Source organism: Caloenas nicobarica, chromosome 2 (assembly GCF_036013445.1).
Source record: "Caloenas nicobarica isolate bCalNic1 chromosome 2, bCalNic1.hap1, whole genome shotgun sequence".
NCBI classification, from domain to species: Eukaryota; Metazoa; Chordata; class Aves; order Columbiformes; family Columbidae; genus Caloenas; species Caloenas nicobarica.
The window spans coordinates 96,981,057-96,998,067 of NC_088246.1; the positions used below are offsets into that span (position 1 = coordinate 96,981,057).

Here is a 17,011-nt window from a genome sequence, read left to right on the forward strand (position 1 = left end):
GGCTTAGTTCTGGTTTCTTACTATAAATAGTTATAGGAAGACAGAAACAACCTTTGTTTATAGTTTGAAAAAAATGCTGTTTCTCCGTTGGATTGAATTTCAGTTGATGAGAGTTGATACTTCAACATTTAAACAGATACAATATTCTAAGCATTAATTTTTCAACTAGGAGGTAGCCATTACGCTCTAAGCAAACATATTTTCAAATCAGACTATCTAATAGTTCTAACCAAGAATGCATTTGATTTCGTGTGGGTTTGCCATGTGTGCTTCATTTGGGAAGCTGGAAATTAGTATAGTACGTTTTGATTCTGGACTCTTTCTAATTGAAAAGTTACCCACAAAAGGAACATATATATTTTATTTTTGTTCCTTGAAGTATAATGTAAATGAAGGAGAGCAAATACAGGTGTCTGGCCTTTCTGTGCTTCAAGAACTTAATTGAAATGGCTTTATTTTGAAAAATGAAGGGCATTAGTTCATGATATTTTCAGTTTGCATTTTTTTGTTCTTTCTCAAAAAACAAAGAGTGAAAACATGGTAGTGAAGCTTTTATATTGTTTGCAACTTTAAAGTCATTCCCTCTATGCATTGAATATTTTAACGAAGATTTCACAAGGAAGAGTGAATACTTTATAATTAGATTGATATGACCATCTCTCTCTTTATCAAGTTCGGGTGTACATGAAGTTTTTTATACATTACTATGTTATACAGGTAGATTAGTATTTACCTAATGTGGAATTATTACATTTGTCTTTTTAAAAAAAACCCCACCTTCCTATATTACTTGTCATTAATCATCTGTCAGAAGATTAATATGGATGGATAAGATACAGTTCTGTTATTTATTAGATATTTAAAAATACTACAATAAGTAGTATCTAATATGACAATGATACAATACTACAATAAGCAATATTTAAAACTCAGTAAAATCCCACAGTGAACAAAACAGCTGGAGCTGTAACTCGCATCAGCTGCTCAACACCAGACACTCCTTTCTGCTTTCTCCTGGGCCCATTGACGTTTGGCTCACCTGCAGAATGACTATGCATGTTATCTGCAAGGTGTCAGTCCGTTAGTCATGAGCAACCTTTAACCCTGGTGTAGATATCCCCTTCATGGAAAAGGGTATGTGTCACAGCGTTAAGATTTATGTATACCTACATGGGCAAATAACTTCACTCGCTGGATGTGTCCTGTTTAACCTAGTGGAGCTGCAGTTTCTCATTTGAGTGCTTGTAGGAGTAGAGTCTGAGTCATATTTGTCCTGCAGACCTGGGCACGGAAGGGATTCAAGATCTGTATGGGGGAACAGACTGCCAGTGTGTGCATGCACAAAGATTGGATCTGAGAAGAAGCCTGGAGTCCTTTGCTTTAACTCTATTCAGAAAACTGGAATGTTTATGCTGGCTGAAAAGAATGCAGCAAAGCATGTAGAGTGGTTGTTTATGTTGTTGTTATTAAAAAAAAAATAAAAAATGAACTATAGATCTGGCAAAAAACCATTAAAATAGTGTGTCGTGGCAAGGTGTGACCTGTTTTTCTGGGATGCTTTGGATGGTTTTTTTCTTTTTTTTTTTTTTTTTTTCCACATGCTGTTGCTATGGTAAGAATCAGCACATCAGGGAAAGGTATCATAACAAGTAATATGATAAAAAATAATCTGTAAGAGCTTTGCATTTCCTGGGACAGCACAGGGTCAGTTTGCAGCTTCTACTGAAGCCCTCTCAAAAGAATTCTCAAATTGTGGTTGACGTCTCTCTTGTTATTCATGGACTACTTTTGCATGACCAAAAGAAATCAGGAAACTCAACCTTTTTATCAATAAGGTTATATTAGCTACAAACAAATTCTTACCTCCTTTAGAAAACACTAGGTGTTCATTTAATCAGTAGCGAAAATATGAAGAAGAAAAGCCAGAAGGAAACGTGATTGGGTAATGGAGATGAAGCTAAGAAAAGCAAAATCAGAGTTTTCCAGCTTTTGCAGGGGGCTGGGGAGCAAGGACGTAGCCCAAGATTTACTCAGTTTGACTTTTAGGAATCAAGTAGGGCTAAAATTGGTTGGGTACAAGAACTTGGAAATACCAGCACACCAAGCTCCTACATCGTAAAGATTGATCAAAGTATTCGAGTATTGAAAAACAGGTGACATCTTCAGGTGGCTCCAGTCCTAATAGTTGCAATTCCGTTACCAGCAGTGCTCATGTACTACAGCCTGCTAAACAGAGATGCTGTTGAAAAGAGTTTTGAATTTACTGAAAAGAAGTTACGTACGTTTTGAAGTGTGATTAACTAAGCTTATTACATGAGATGAAGCTCTACTTGGTGCACATTTTAAATAGTAACTGTAGTTACAGATTGATGCATGGGAAGAGGTGGAGAGGGGATCGGAGACTCCAAGTTTGTGTGAGTAGCTGAAGCCACTGGAGAAGACAGGCAGTGTCTCTGCTGGAAGATCAGGAGATCGAAGAACGTCCTTATTCAGCATAAGAAAAGAGCAGGTTTGTCACACCACATGGCTAACTCCCATTCCTGCAGCAGGATGCTGGGGTAAAAATTTTGAGAGGGCTGCTGATCCCCTCCTGAGTTATGGACTTTGAATACAGGGGACTCCAGTCTGATGTCTGTCCTTTAGATAGCCAGCACTAGGGAGGTTGACCAAGAGATTTCAGTCCAAATTTAATGTTTCTCACTACAAACCTGAGGGTTTTTTTACGTAAATGGTCCCATCAATACAGACGTTTCTCTAAACTATGACCTAAATGCCACATAGAAGAGTAGCTCTATAATATTAAACCATTTAAAGTGTAAAGTATAAAATAATTTTTAGTTAGAGGTTTAGTTAATTGTTCAGGCTACAATGACGTTGGTTATTTTCAAAGCTGTCTTTTCCTCAGTCGCAGAGTTGGTGGCTTCGCACTGAGCCCAGCATCCCTTTGGAATTGTGCAGTGTTTGCATTGCGATAGTGTTTCCAATGAGTGTTTTAGCAATGTGGCAGGCTTGCTTTCAAATGTCCTGACTGCAGTTTTCTCACAGTAACCTTGTTCAGACCCAGCTATGTGTTTCAAGGATGAGCTTTCTGCTGTTTTACATGCTTCATATTTTGATCCAACGTACCAGATCTCACTTGCACGCTGGTTTGCAAACTTCCTGACTCATGGTGGAAGTGCCTTCTTGGATGCAGAAGGACTCTATTCCTCCTGAGGGGTGCTGCTGAAGGCCAGCAATCTGGGCCGTCCTGAGCTTGGATGGTCCACCTGCCTGCTAGCATAAGTGCTTTCATGTAGTGTGAAGACAGTGGAGTTCAATAATAACCAGAGTGAGGAGGCAGTGGGATCAGCTGGCTGAAAACTTAGGCTTCTTGGAAAATCCCCCCCTAATGTGTTTCAGGCTCTAACTTCTGTCAATATTAAGAAGGACTTTATGCCACGGGCCTCTCTGAAAATCTTGCTAACCTTCTGTCTTTGTCGGTATTAGATGTGGATATTTTAAATCAGTGTGCAGAATAACTGTTATTTTTAGACTGTTTTTCTGAAAGGCTGATGGCAGTCTGCTTCTTCCCTTCCTCCTCTTGTCTCCAGTAACTCTTGTATCTGTTTGCCGATATCAGCAACATCTGCCATGGGACTAAAAAGCTCAAAATACAATCCAGTCCCTAGAAGTTTCATCCAAATATGTGCCCCTGGACAGATGAGAAGGACACTGACTCTGAGGATGAGACTGCAGATTGTCGGTGATGGGCCCCAGGCAGACCTTTGACGTACCCCAGCCGTAGGAGTCAGTCAGTGTCTGGACCTTCTTGGACAATTTAGACTCTTGAAATCAACACCAGTTTGTAGAAAACGAGGCTGCTTTAATGCCCTCTCTGTCATGCTTTTGTTCATGACCCTGACATATGGTAACTATCCACAACTTTCAAGATACCCTTGGCATTTAGGGATGCTTGGCACTGTGCAGAACTCTGTTTTCTACTGCAACTTTTGTTGGAATTGTGTTGTCCTTACAGCTTCTGCTGCATTTTGAATAGTCATATATTTCACTAAGTAGTTTATTTAAAATGGTTCCTCGAGAAGGATGTTATTGCGAGACTTAAAATGTGGAAGGGCTGAATGAAAAGCAACATTCTTCTTTGTAACCGTGTTTTGAGGGTGTCTTCTGACACATGAAACTTTCATTATACTTTAATTATTGATGGGAAGCATTTTCTTACCAGCATAGCACTTACACACAGTGAAATCACTTTTCAGGAGAAATTACTGCAAGCAATTTTTGGATGAGTTTCGGTTTTGCAAATTGCTAAGGGTTTTTTCCTTTGTTTTTTCTTAGTACTCCACAAATTAAAGCACAAACTATAAGCAAGATCATTATGCTGTCATGAATCACTCAAGTTCTAATGGCCTAATGCACTGGCCTTAATTAGTAATATTGTATTTTTAAAAAGACAATATTGTGAATGAAATCTGAACATGCACTGTTTTATAACTGGGCTTCCCAGAAGATTTTAAATGGATTCTTCTTCTTGGTATGTTTTTAAATAATTGATACAGCCACTTCAGGCCCTTGGTAGACAAACGGATTATTGGCTGCTAGTGAAAAAATTTGGTTTAGGCATAATAACTTCACAGAGTCATGGTACTGCATGCATCTGCTGCTCTAATTAGAAAGTTTGCCTAGGGTGCTTGTATCAGAAAGAGTGGGAAAAAATAGTGCTGTACAATCTGTTGTAACAGAGTGATTCCTGCAAAATGTGATTTATACTAGATTCCTGGTTAACACTTTCACTTCTGCTGGAACACTCAGATGCCATTTCAGCAAACTTTGTACACAGAGTACTGTATTTCCCTTACCCAAATGGGCTGCCCACTTGGAATTGTCACTGTTGTACGCTGGATTTAGGGCTCTCAAATGCATTGGTCCATGGTACGAAAGACCATGGCTGCTCTGCCCTACAGAATTATTTTAACAGGCCTATTGAGCTGCTCCAACCATGGAGAATAAGACTGCGATTACAGTTCCCTGGTGCAGTGTCCCTTTATTCCAGATAGGCTTTCAATTTATGCTCTTTTACAGAGACAGTGAAAATCAGGAGTGATAGCATAAAAGAAGTTTTGATAGTCCAGTGATAGCCACACAGTTTTTGGGCAAAACTTGTTAAGCTGGAGCCAAAAACAATTGTGGTGGGACGATGACCAAGAGCATCTCAGTTAACCAGGGAGCATATAGCACTTGAAACCAGGCTCTTCTCACCACAGCAGTTGTATCCCATCCAAACAGCATTTGGATCAAAATAAATATGGTTATGGGGAGAATTAATGATCTTTTGCTTGCTTGCTTACTTTAATTTACCAATTCACCAAGTATTTCATGGGAAAGGATCAGTTTCAACAAATATGTGTTTTTAAACACACAGTGGGAGTCTGTTGTCGTAGAACTCTAATTTATTGCTGCTTTCTGTAGAAACCTGGTAGCCTTGGTGGAAAGTATAGAGAGCTTGGTCCTGTTCTCCTTAAACCTCATTTACACTAATAAATAATTCTGGTACAAGGCACTTTAAGGGCCCTGAAAATAAAACAAAGTAGAATTTGATTTAAAGAAAAGGAATTATCCCAAAAATATTCATGCCTCAGAGAAAGTGAAATGTGATCAACCATATGAAATTTCTTGTTATCAACCAATCTGAACATTTCAGAGGGTACATAAATGTCTTAAAGGCAAGTACAGGTGTTACAGGAGATGCAGCTCTATTTTACATGTCAAATTATCTGTTCATACTATGATATTGCATAACAGCAAGGAGGCAAACCAGCACTTCATATATTCTAATGAAATGTTTATAAAAGCAAAATCAGATATCAGAAATGGGAGAAATGCAGTAACCTAATCTGAAGGTGTACTTCTGAATATCTGTTGTTCTTTTGAATTTTCCTTATCAATATCTTTACAAAGAGTCAGAAAGGACGAAGCAGTATGATGCTGAGGAATGTCATACATTTATAGAGCATCCTGTCTGACATACAGTTGGATTTGAATTTGTTTCTTTTACAGTTTTAGGCTTTAGCTAATCCAAGTACTTAAGTATTTTGTTAGCTTTATGGTCAGTGTAACTATTGAAATATTTGTCCTTTTTGAAGGCCACAAATTATGATGATAGAATGGTATCTGGAATACACATACATTAATAAATTTGTGGATAAATAGCTTAAAGTCTTTATCTTATTTACATTAAATATCAGAAATTTTCTAAATAATGAAAAAATAACGGTTTCGTGCCAGGCTGTAGGGGGGGAATTAGAAAGGAAAGGAGGATGCCACAAATTATTGTAATTTATTTGTTCCCCAGCAGCAAATACCTAAAAATCAAATAAATCTGATTAAAATGATGAGAGACTTTAGATCACCTGGTGTTGAAGTCAAGTTTATTTTCCCTGTAAGGCATGCTTATAGTGCTTTATTTATGGGTATTTGAGGGCTTTCTAAAGTTTAATTTCACTGAACTGAAATGTATTGTTTTAGGGAGGCTTTCATAAGGGAGGTCTATACAAGATTCCTTTCTTATCCTTCTAAATGGCTCTACTTTTCAGTGGATCATTAGCTTTTATGCAGTATGCTATGTTCATTTGTGGACTAACTTTTGACATATGTATTATTCATTTTATGACTGATATTCAAGTTTCATCGATGATTGCAGTGTCCAAAAGAAAATTAGAAGGAATGAAGAACATCACTTTGAATGTACTGATTCTCTACATGCTTATTCATGTTGGGCATACACCAAGACTTTTTGCATATCCTTTCTAAATCACTCTTGATAGATAAGTGAAATTGAATTAATTACAGAATTATATTCCATCTTCAGCAAAGATGTGTTCCATTCTGATTCGTACTGCTTGCCTCATCAGCACAAAAGAGCATGTATATAGGCAATTTCTTTTCTGCCCTTCTCAAGTCACCAGACAATGGTACAACACCAAAAGGATGGCAGGAGCCAGTTTTTATGCTCAAATTTCTTCTCCCATTTCAGAAATGATCACTCTTCATTAAAAAACTGAAAATCAGAAGCTGGTGGTCAAAAAGTGCAACTATGGCTAAAAGCTGAAAAGTGGCAGCTTGGAGATGTTTCCATGGTATTTCCTTATATTGCCTGAAGTTCAGGGGACTTATGTTTTTGTATGAACTTGACTTTCTGACCAAACAGTGTCCCCTTGTATAAGGAGCAGCCTTATCCCTTTTTCAGTGGATCATGGGAATCTCATACAACAGCATCGTGGAAGATCTAGTCAAGCCAGAGAAAGGAATAGGAGTATATACATTTCAAATGACACACAGGAGACACTGTTACTTCCAAGTGCAACTGTTCCAGCTTTGACTAACTTTGGAAGAGCTTTTCTGTCAGCCTTTTTCATGGGAAGCAAATTTTTCTGCCAGAGTGGAGTGAAAAAGACAGATGGAGATGGGCAGGGAGTATAATAACCAAAGTATTTCTCTGTTGAAATGAATTTCTGATACAAAGTGTTCAATCAAGCCCTTGTGCCATAGCACCACATGAGCAGAAGGATCAGCACACAAAACCCCACCTATACATCTTTTTGGGCACTTGTTAGTAGACACCAAGGGTTCTTTGGATCTTAGCTGTTGTTGCAACAGAGAACTGAAGTACAATACTCAAGAACAATAAGGGGGGAAAAAATCACTAAATATTTTGAGCGCAATGGAACTTTATGCCTGCAGGTAGCAGGGGTTCACAGAGCACACTCCTTCATTAAGCTATCGTATATGTATTCATATGGTGGATATATGAAAGTAAGAATACAAGAACTTGGAACTGATGTGGTGTCCCTACCAGAAAAGAACACAGCACTTCTTCAGAATCAAACCAAACAAAAACCAAACCCAACCATCACCACCAACACAAAACAACAGGTGGTGGTTTGTTGGTTGGTTGGTTGGGGTTTTTTTAATGTCACATGATCTAAAGGTTGGCTGATGGAAGATTTAAAAATTCTGGCAGGTGACTTTTAAAGAATCCCAAAGTAGGTGCTTTATAGGCACGCTTTCTTATCCAGTACAAATTTTGAAGGTATGTACTTTTGATAATTGTTTGAAGGTTCCAGATGTGCGGTTCTCCATTAAAGGTCTGTCACTTTGTTGTAGTGCAGCATATTACAGGTAAACAGGTGGACTACAAACTGAAATAAACACTAAGAAAATGGCTAAGATCTCTTTGTTAATAAAGTAGCTGTCAAACAGAAATAGTAGAAGGAAATGGAGAAAATAAGGGATCATTTAAAAAAATCTACACTCAAAAAATTTATACCTGCTGATGCAAATTATACCTATGCTGGGGTTGGGAGAGCAGGCAGTCAGACACCTTGGTCTCAAATATTTCTTGTATAATAAGCAATGTTTTCTGCACTGTCCCTTATTTTTTGTTATAAAAATACCGTTGAGTATGCGAGAGTGTAGGAGTCACCTCACTATATTGACACTGGCATTTCTTTCAAGGAGGACTTTCATTCTGCTTGACTCATAGAGATTCTCTCTAATACTTGAAGCATATGTTCTGCTGGTCAAAGAGTAGTTTGGGTGGTCAAATTCATATGAATTGGGGACTTAATGAATAAGAGTACCTCATATAGGTGCTTAAAGAAAGTTCCTCCTCCCGAGCTCTTTCTTGTGAGGTTTATTATGAAGAAGAATAATCCAGGACAGTATTTGGTAAATGCTCAGTTACAACTCAGATTTATCCAATCTGCTATCTGCCTAGATATTCACCGTTTTCATGAAACTCAAGCTTGAGAAATGCACATACATGTACAGACACTGTGTCCTTTATTTATTTCTCTGCAATGATATTGTGTGAAAATGTATATTCTGTGTAGAGAATCAAGTTTCAATTTCCTTATTCTAACCCTAATGTAGTTCAAGTCTTCTGTGGTTTTGATTTTCATTGTAGAATTTCTCACAGCTAGATTTACTGGTGTTTCATTATGAGTTGTGGTAGTCTTCTAGTCTCACCTGTTTCTGGCTAATCTCATCTGTAAACTTTAAAGTAATATTGGGTTTCCTTTTTACTGAAATTTTAACCAGTGGGATAAAATATAAAGCATTACTAAGATATTGCCATTCAGCATAATTTAGTTTCTCTGATGTACTTGCTTCAGAGTCCACCTTACTAGCTAACATGCACAACCACTGAGATTTCTGACTGTAGGGGTAGGTGCAATTCTGAAATCCCTCTTATTTGTTTCACCATTTTGTACCCTTTAACATATTCCACCGCAAGTTCTCTCTGCTGCACAGAAATACTTTAAATGGCTCAGTCAGAGCAAGTACAAAAGATGATGTCTCTGACATGGATTCTTCAAAGCAAGACTACATTTCTCTGAAGGAAAAAAATGTCTTACTTCTCCCCCTTCCTACTGTGAATTGTGTCAGAGCTGTCATTTTTTGAATAGGGATTGTTTATAAAAAGGATGTATATTCTGCTGTTCAGCATGCTAGAAACCCTTTAATTTTCAGTGTATAAATATTGATTTTGTTAGTTAAGTCAAAGGTGATAGCATTTTTGCTGAATAAATGTTTTTAAGGAAATAAAATACTGTACCTCCCTGAAAGCTATATACTCATTTCATAAAGTGACCATTTAATCCCAGCAGCTACTTGTAGTGTGTTTGGGATATACAGGCTTCGATGTAAAGTCTTGTTACTCAAGAAAGCCGTTCTCAAAAGTGACCACAGATGACTGTTTATGATCAAGCTATGCAAAATTTGCATGCAGATCCAAGTTAAAGTCATCAAAGCACTTGATTCTGCTGTTAGATACGTATAGCTGTTCTTGATGAATCTCCTATAGCAGTTTACTCAATTCTGTTGATGTAACTGTAGATTAAACATAGGTAATATTGCTCACTAGAAAGCACTGGATTTTGCAGGGCCCACTCAGCTTCAGATTTTTGTTTTCAGTATGTCAAGAAATTAGGAACAGCGGATGAGTTAGAAGCAGAAAGAGTCCCATGCTTTGATCCAGTGCAAGTGCTCTTCATAGCAAGGCCTTACAGCTAATTATCTGTGGAAAAACTCCACTTTGAACCTTGGGCTCAAGCTGTGGGATTTGATTCCTGGAAGCCACATTCGTGGCTCGGTGACCAGTGCTTGCTCCTGTTCCTGTGAACCTGACTTCAGAACTCCAGCCAGTCGGAAAATACTTCTGTAACCAGAATGAGAACAGCCTCAGGCTTGCAAAGATTACAGATAGAGGATACTTGGCAATGTGAAAAATCAACCCCACTGGTATATATTTCAACACTTCTCTGAAGGCTCAGTTTTGCAGGCTACTGAACATTGCTCGTTTGCCATCAATTCCTCTTGAAACTAGTGGACCAAACTCTCAGCTTCATAAATCAGGAAAACTGCTACTGTCCTAAATATATGCTCGATTACTACTGAAAAAAACAATCACGTCAAAGCTGGAGATGGTTCATACTTTCACATCTGCATATTCAGATGAGAGCTGATGAGTGCTGCCAGTCCTACAGTATAACCAGGTAGCAACATTTCACCTGCCCTGGGCAGATATTCTCTGCCTTGGACTTAATGAATTACAGAGTTGGTGTTCCTCAGCAAATACAAGAAAAAGATTGTCTTCATTGTGTTTACTTTTCCTAAGAAGTTGTGGAAAGAAACTCAGGAACAGTGAACACAGCAATTCACATAACCCAATAGCATCACCTACTTTTGTCACAAATACCATAAGTTTGATGAACATGGAAAGGAGCAAGGGGGGAATGGGAAATTAAAGGGAAACAAGTGTTCTTGTGTCTGCACTTGTCCTCATCTTAGTGTCATCAGGAGAGTCTCATGGAGTGCTCTACATCAGGTAAGGTTTTTCACCCTGTGAGCCCTGGAAGCTCATCCATAGGGTTCCCCACTAACTCTCACAGTCTTGCCTACATGGAGGATGCCAGCTCAAGGCTTACTGTCAGCAAGCTTTTCATGCACTAGTGAACCCTGGAATTGTAGGCTTGCAAGAAGGGACTCAAAACACCCTGCTTGGACCCATGACTTTCTTAATGTTTTTCTTTTCATATTTATTTCTGAAGCTATGCAGCAGGGTATTTGCTGCTCCTAGCTCTCTCCTTCCTCTGCCAGGCTTTCATGCCCTCCTGTTTCATTGTCATCATGAAGAAGCCATTTCACACTCACCTGCAGTGCCTGCGTGGTTCAACTCAAGGCTTCATTTTGGGCAGCAATCTGACTCTAGTTGTCCAAGCATGTCTGCACAGGTGCAGTCGTGGCCATTTTATCTGCCTTTTGGTCCATAGTTAGGAGTGAATATTCTTGCTATGCTATTTATTTAGTTAGAATCTGTGTCTTACATCTTTCCCTTTGGATTGTACCTGGACATAAAGAAAGCTCAACTTTTCACAGCTCTGTTATAAAGTACTGCAATTTCTTTGGTTACTGAAAGTGTCAACTTTACTATAGGGAAGCAACATCTTGCTAGCCAACTCAATGACAGTGAAGATACTGCCTTTCCATAATCATCTTCCTAATCTTTTAAGCCTTCCCAGACCAAATTCCTGTCAAATTCACAGGAATGAAAGAAATCTAGGATGAAAACTTAAAACAATTACCAATCCAGTCTCTGTTTGAATAATTCAATAGTTGTATAAATATTGAAGTTAGGGGTCTACATTTTGGTTTGCATTATTTCTGGCAACTAATGCTTCAAGAAGCCAAGGGGTTCATATGTGAGAACTGCTGCTAGCCTATGTAACCTTGTCATGATGTTTGTTTTCATTGCAAATACTTGTGTAGATATAAACAAAAAATAATTGCAGCTGAAGATTCCATACACTATTTATTCTATTTTAACTTTTTAATTGTGTTTTATTTGTGGCACAGTAGCTAGCAAAGAAGCTGCGTCTGCTTATATTATTTGAGATAACTTTCTATTTTTGAAGGTAGGGGCTGTGTAAAAATGTTTTAAATAATGACCTTTGGGGTACAGCAGCACTACACAAATTTTACTGTCAGCAGAGCTAGTAGCAAGAAAAACAATTGAGGGAGCACATTAGCACTCCAAAGTGCATACTGTTAGTTCCAGAAGAAAATACTGAACTGACAAACACTGGGCAAGATTTGCCTTGCTGGAGTATAAGTGAGCGCAGCTTCTCATTCCCATTTTATACAATATTTGCAATTGAATATCTAACCAAAATATATATCAATAAAGCTGATTTACTGATAGATATTGGTTCAAACCTCAGTATGTGAGGTTCCTCCTCCTCTTTCTTCCCCCAGCCTCCTTCTTTCTACAGTCTTTGCTTTGTACTGCTCAGCCTCCATTTCTCCTATGTATTGGTGCTCAGCATCTGAGGGAATTAGAGGGAGAGAACACTTAGAGAAGGAGAGCGTTTTGCTCCCTTTTTAAAGGTAAAACTCATGTTTTAAAACAAATGCATAAAACCAAGAGAACCCAAACCTAAGACCTTAAACAGGAATAATTTGAGACATGGGTCACAGATAAGGCTATAGCCTTTTATACCATTGCTCTTCCTCTGTGCCTTAAATATCTCAAAATGATAAGGTGTTCTGTTGGTATGTATATAGATGACAACGCTCTTATAGCATTTCCTCCTGGGAGCTCTATTTCCTATGTGACTATGTAGGAAATAGGTCTGTGTTTCTGATTCAGTTCTTCCAGTCTCATATTTCTGAGAGAGAAACAGGACGTTTGAGGTGAGATGCTGCAGGTCTCCATGTTACTGTCTGTAGCATCTGATCATCCAGTACATAGAGTGAAACCTTTCAAGAGGTTAATTCTTTGAGCTCAGTCTGCTCAAGTGATGACAGTGAATACTAGTAGAAAAACAGGCAGAAACCGCTCAACTCAGAAGACAGAAACAGAAACATTTAAACAAGTGTTGCAGGGGGATTTGTTTTGAGGGCATGCTGTCAGAAAGGGGATCACTGATTTACCATTATTTAATGCCCAGCAACATTTGGAGAGTATTCCCTTTTCTCCTTCTTGTATTCGTTCAGACTTGGACATAATTACCCTGCCTGAGTTTCTCATAACTAGCTAAGAGATACAACTTACATTAGAAACTTCATAGACAGCTGTGTAGGCAGAACAATGTAAGGGATTGATTTTTTTTTAATTGACTGCAGGAATTGGAAGAATAAGAAAAAAATCACACAAAAGGTTTTTGTTCCAAAAAATTAAAACCTACAGAGGAAAATAAAACACCCACCCCAATATTTAGTTCAATCTGAAATGAAAATTGTCCTGAAGATGTATTTCATTTTTTAAACTTTTCAACAGAAATACAGCAAGTTTTACAATAAAAATATGATATAAATACAGCTAGTTTTACTCCAAAACAAACTGCTGATTTACAGCTTCCTCAATATTTTTCACATAGAGACCAAAAAAGCCAAACCTTTGTACTGAATTCAGGCTGAATTTTGCCAAGATAGGCTCACAGGCATTTTTCTAGGTGCTTAGCAGGGTAGCGTGCCCAGACCCAGTATCATCAGTATTTGAGGATGGCAAGCACTAAGTTTACAAAGGTTTGTGATTTTTCTTTCCCCTTTTATTTATTTTTTTTTCCTTCAGGAACGTGAACACTTTTCTGATGTGATCACAGTTGTCTTAAGAGATCAAATGCCTAGCGACTGGAAAATGGCAAATATTTGCTATTGCAGTTCGAGTCAGGCTTTGTGTATGTTTTGTAAATGGCTGTTTAGTTGCACGGAAATAAATGAATACCTTCAAATTCATATGTTGTCTTATTAGCATGTGGATATACGGCTCAAGTTATGCAGAAAGACCAGAACTGCCTTGGCTATGAGATGCTTTCGGGGTGTGGAAATCTGACAACAAGCAAACACCATGGAGTAGTCTTACCATTTTTTATAAAACCTTATTAATTATATGAGCAAAAGTATGCAGAGGAAGATGAAACTAGTTGTTTGGAATGAGTTGTCTTCAGATTGTTAATCTCTTCCTTTAAATATTGATCAACTACACTGTTTTCATCAGTGAAATCACTTCTTGGGGTGAACCTGTACTATGTGTGAGCAGTGTGAATATATAGAAGAGAGTGATGCAAACCCCTGATTTTTCTTAAAATAAGGAGTGACAGAGAGATTTGTCATTTTGGTAGACACTTTTTCTTCCTTCCTTTTGTCATAGAAGTACTCAGTAGGTTGAATTTTGAGCAAGTCGTTAGTCTGTTGAGATGTGTGCATTGCATGTGTGTGTGTTACAGGGTTTCAGTGCACATGGTCAGTTTTTCAAAGGAGCTCAAGACCTAAAACCTCTTTGTGTGTCACGAACTAAGATCAGGGCTCACTCTGGCGAGTTTTTATAAAAGCTGGACATAAAACTACGCAGTCAAACTGGGGTTTCACCTGGTGTGAAAGCACGCTCCATAGATCAGTCCTGCAGAAACAGACTCAGCAAAACCTTCCAGAAGGAGATACTCCCCTCTAAGGTGGCACTTTAGCAACCCATTAGATTTCCATGGAAGTGGTTTCCATAAGCTAATAAAGCAGCAATCTGTTCTTGGTCATTTCCCTTCTCAGTTCTCAGAGACCTCTCTTCAAGCATTAATATGTAATGGTAGAATAAAAAGAGAACAGAATAGCCAGAGTTTATGTGTCTGATGTCTTCTCTATCCTTATATCTACAGATTTAAGATGTGACCTCTCTCTAATAATTTGTTGTTCCTCTAGAAAGTTTCTGAAATCTCCCTACTTTTGAGATTATTCTCCAGTTCCCTATCCTAAACCCACAAAAATATTTGGATAGCTGTGCTGCTACACTGAAGTGCTGACAGGAAAAAAAATATAGTCAATCTCTCTCCTGCATGATGATCCCTACATGGGCAAGGAGTTCCATGTTCAGGTTCAGGACTGAATCAGGGCTACTGGTCTTCAGCATTTATGGCAGCAATTGCAAGCTTTCAGGTGACATCAGGAGCATGCTAACATTTTGAATGATGAACACACCAGAGACTACCTGTTCTTGTGCAAATCCTACTCTGATTTGGGATCTAGTGCATCTCCTCTGAAACGTGTGTGTGTCTGTATATAGATATTAACAAAGTTGATGGACTCCTCAAATGACAAGCTTTTTCTTTCCCCTTCCGAATTGGTTTCACTTAATGGGAAGGCACACCATAGAACAAACAGCTAATATGTAAACAGTAAGCAGTTCCAGCATCCACTGAGTGGAGGTAATTGTCAATGCTAATTAACATTAACCAGTCTGAGTACTGAGTCTTTCCACTCATAATGAAGTTCTTTATTAATCCGTTGAGTTACATGTTTCATCATTAGTACTCTTTAGGAGTGAATTATGATAGTGGCAGTACTACTGCTTCTTTAGTGGCTGGACAGTTCAACAAGGGTGTCTCGTAAATAACTAGAGACACAGTTTCATGGTTCAGACCCTGAATTTTGGCAGATGTGATTACTGGTCTGAGGTCTACTCTTGTCACAGGTGTGGGGGGTTTTTTGTTTGTTTGGGTTTGGTTTCTGTTTGTTCGTTTGTGGATTTTTGTTTGGTTGGTTTGGTTTTGTGTTTTGTTTTGTGTGCGCGTGTGTGTGTACATTGTCTTAGTTTTCTAGCAATAAAATAATAATCAGCATTTTCTTCACCAAAAAGGTTATCAAGCATTGGAACAGGCTGCCCAGGGAAGTGGTTGAGTCACCATCCCTGGAGGTATTTAAAAGATGTGTAGATGTGGCACTTAGGGACATGGTTGAATGGTGGACTTGACAGTGTTAGGTTTACAGTTGGACTTTGTGATCTTAAGGGTCTTTTCCAACCTAAAGTATTCTATGATTCTATTATTTATTTTCGGAGGGAGTGGCTTTGATTACGTGACTATAAGTAGTGTCTCAGAACATAGATAAATATTAACAGTAAGTTTAAGACACCAATGAAACAAAACTGAATGAGAAAATTAATGAAGAAAGGCAGCATTTCAGTTCTTAGTTCTACATTTAAAATGTGGAGTTTTATCTACAAACGCATTCAGCCCAATCTTTTAAAACAGTTTAAAATTGTCTTCAGAAAATTATTTCTCAATTGTCATTATGAAATCAAATTCATGTTAGTTCGCATTTGGTGCTTTCACTCTTAATTTTCAGTTTAGGTCATGAGAAACATGCAATTATTCTACCTGGTAAAATATACATATAGGAATAAAAATAACACCTAGTCTCACATACTTATTTAACTTATTACCTATAAACACTTTCTTTTGTTCCTTCATAGAATTTTGAGAAAAGAAAATTCAAGAATAGTGAATATTTTTGCACCATGAAATAGTGTGCATACAAAACTTTAAAGTTTTGAAACTTGTTTTCGAGGGAAGGGTTAAAGCTTTTGTCTTGAAGTCTTCAAAGCATAATATGTATTATAAATATGAACACAGCTGAGCAAATGTGGTTAAATATGTTTTGAGGTGACCTATTGAAGATATAGATGTTTTTTGATGCTTTTGGTTTTTGGGGGTTGGCTTTTTTTTTTTTTTTTTTTGCTTTACATCAAAATATAAATCTTTCACAGGTTCAGTCGCGTGTAATTGAGATAGTTCATGTTCGTGATGCCCTGATGCTACATGTCCACTCCTGAACTATCAGTCAAGCTGATAAGTATGTGTCCTGTTGATTGTTTCTATCAGAAGAAAGGTTATGATGGGAATCTTAATAATTTTTTTTGCTATAAACTTGTCAAAATGATTAACTGGCTTGAATAACATTTTTTTTTCTGTTCATATACTTGTGATTTTTAACATCTTAAAAAGAGTCTAATTTGAATGAATGTGGATTTGTTATTTCTCTTCCCAAACTAATCATTCTGCAATTCTGCATCATGGGCTTTCTCTTCCATCTTCCACACTGTGATTACTGCTCTTACTTTCTTAGTAATAGTGACTTTCTCCTTGTATATCTGACTAGGTATTATTCTGTCCTGAATTTATGT

The 17,011-nt window shown here is 37.8% G+C and overlaps 1 protein-coding gene across 21 annotated transcripts in view; it reads left to right on the forward strand.

Moving 5' to 3' along the window:
• The window catches only part of LOC135986103 (poly(rC)-binding protein 3-like), a 525,102-nt gene that overhangs the window by 10,086 nt on the left and 498,005 nt on the right, over nt 1–17,011 (forward strand). Inside the window, exon 1 of one of the 21 annotated variants that reach the window (XM_065629883.1) lies at nt 16,663–16,680. The exons of the other annotated variants lie outside the window; for them this stretch is intronic. The gene's annotated coding sequence lies outside the window, so the exon portion shown is untranslated. Of the gene's footprint in view, nt 1–16,662; nt 16,681–17,011 lie in introns of those variants that run through there. 21 annotated transcript variants of the gene reach the window in all.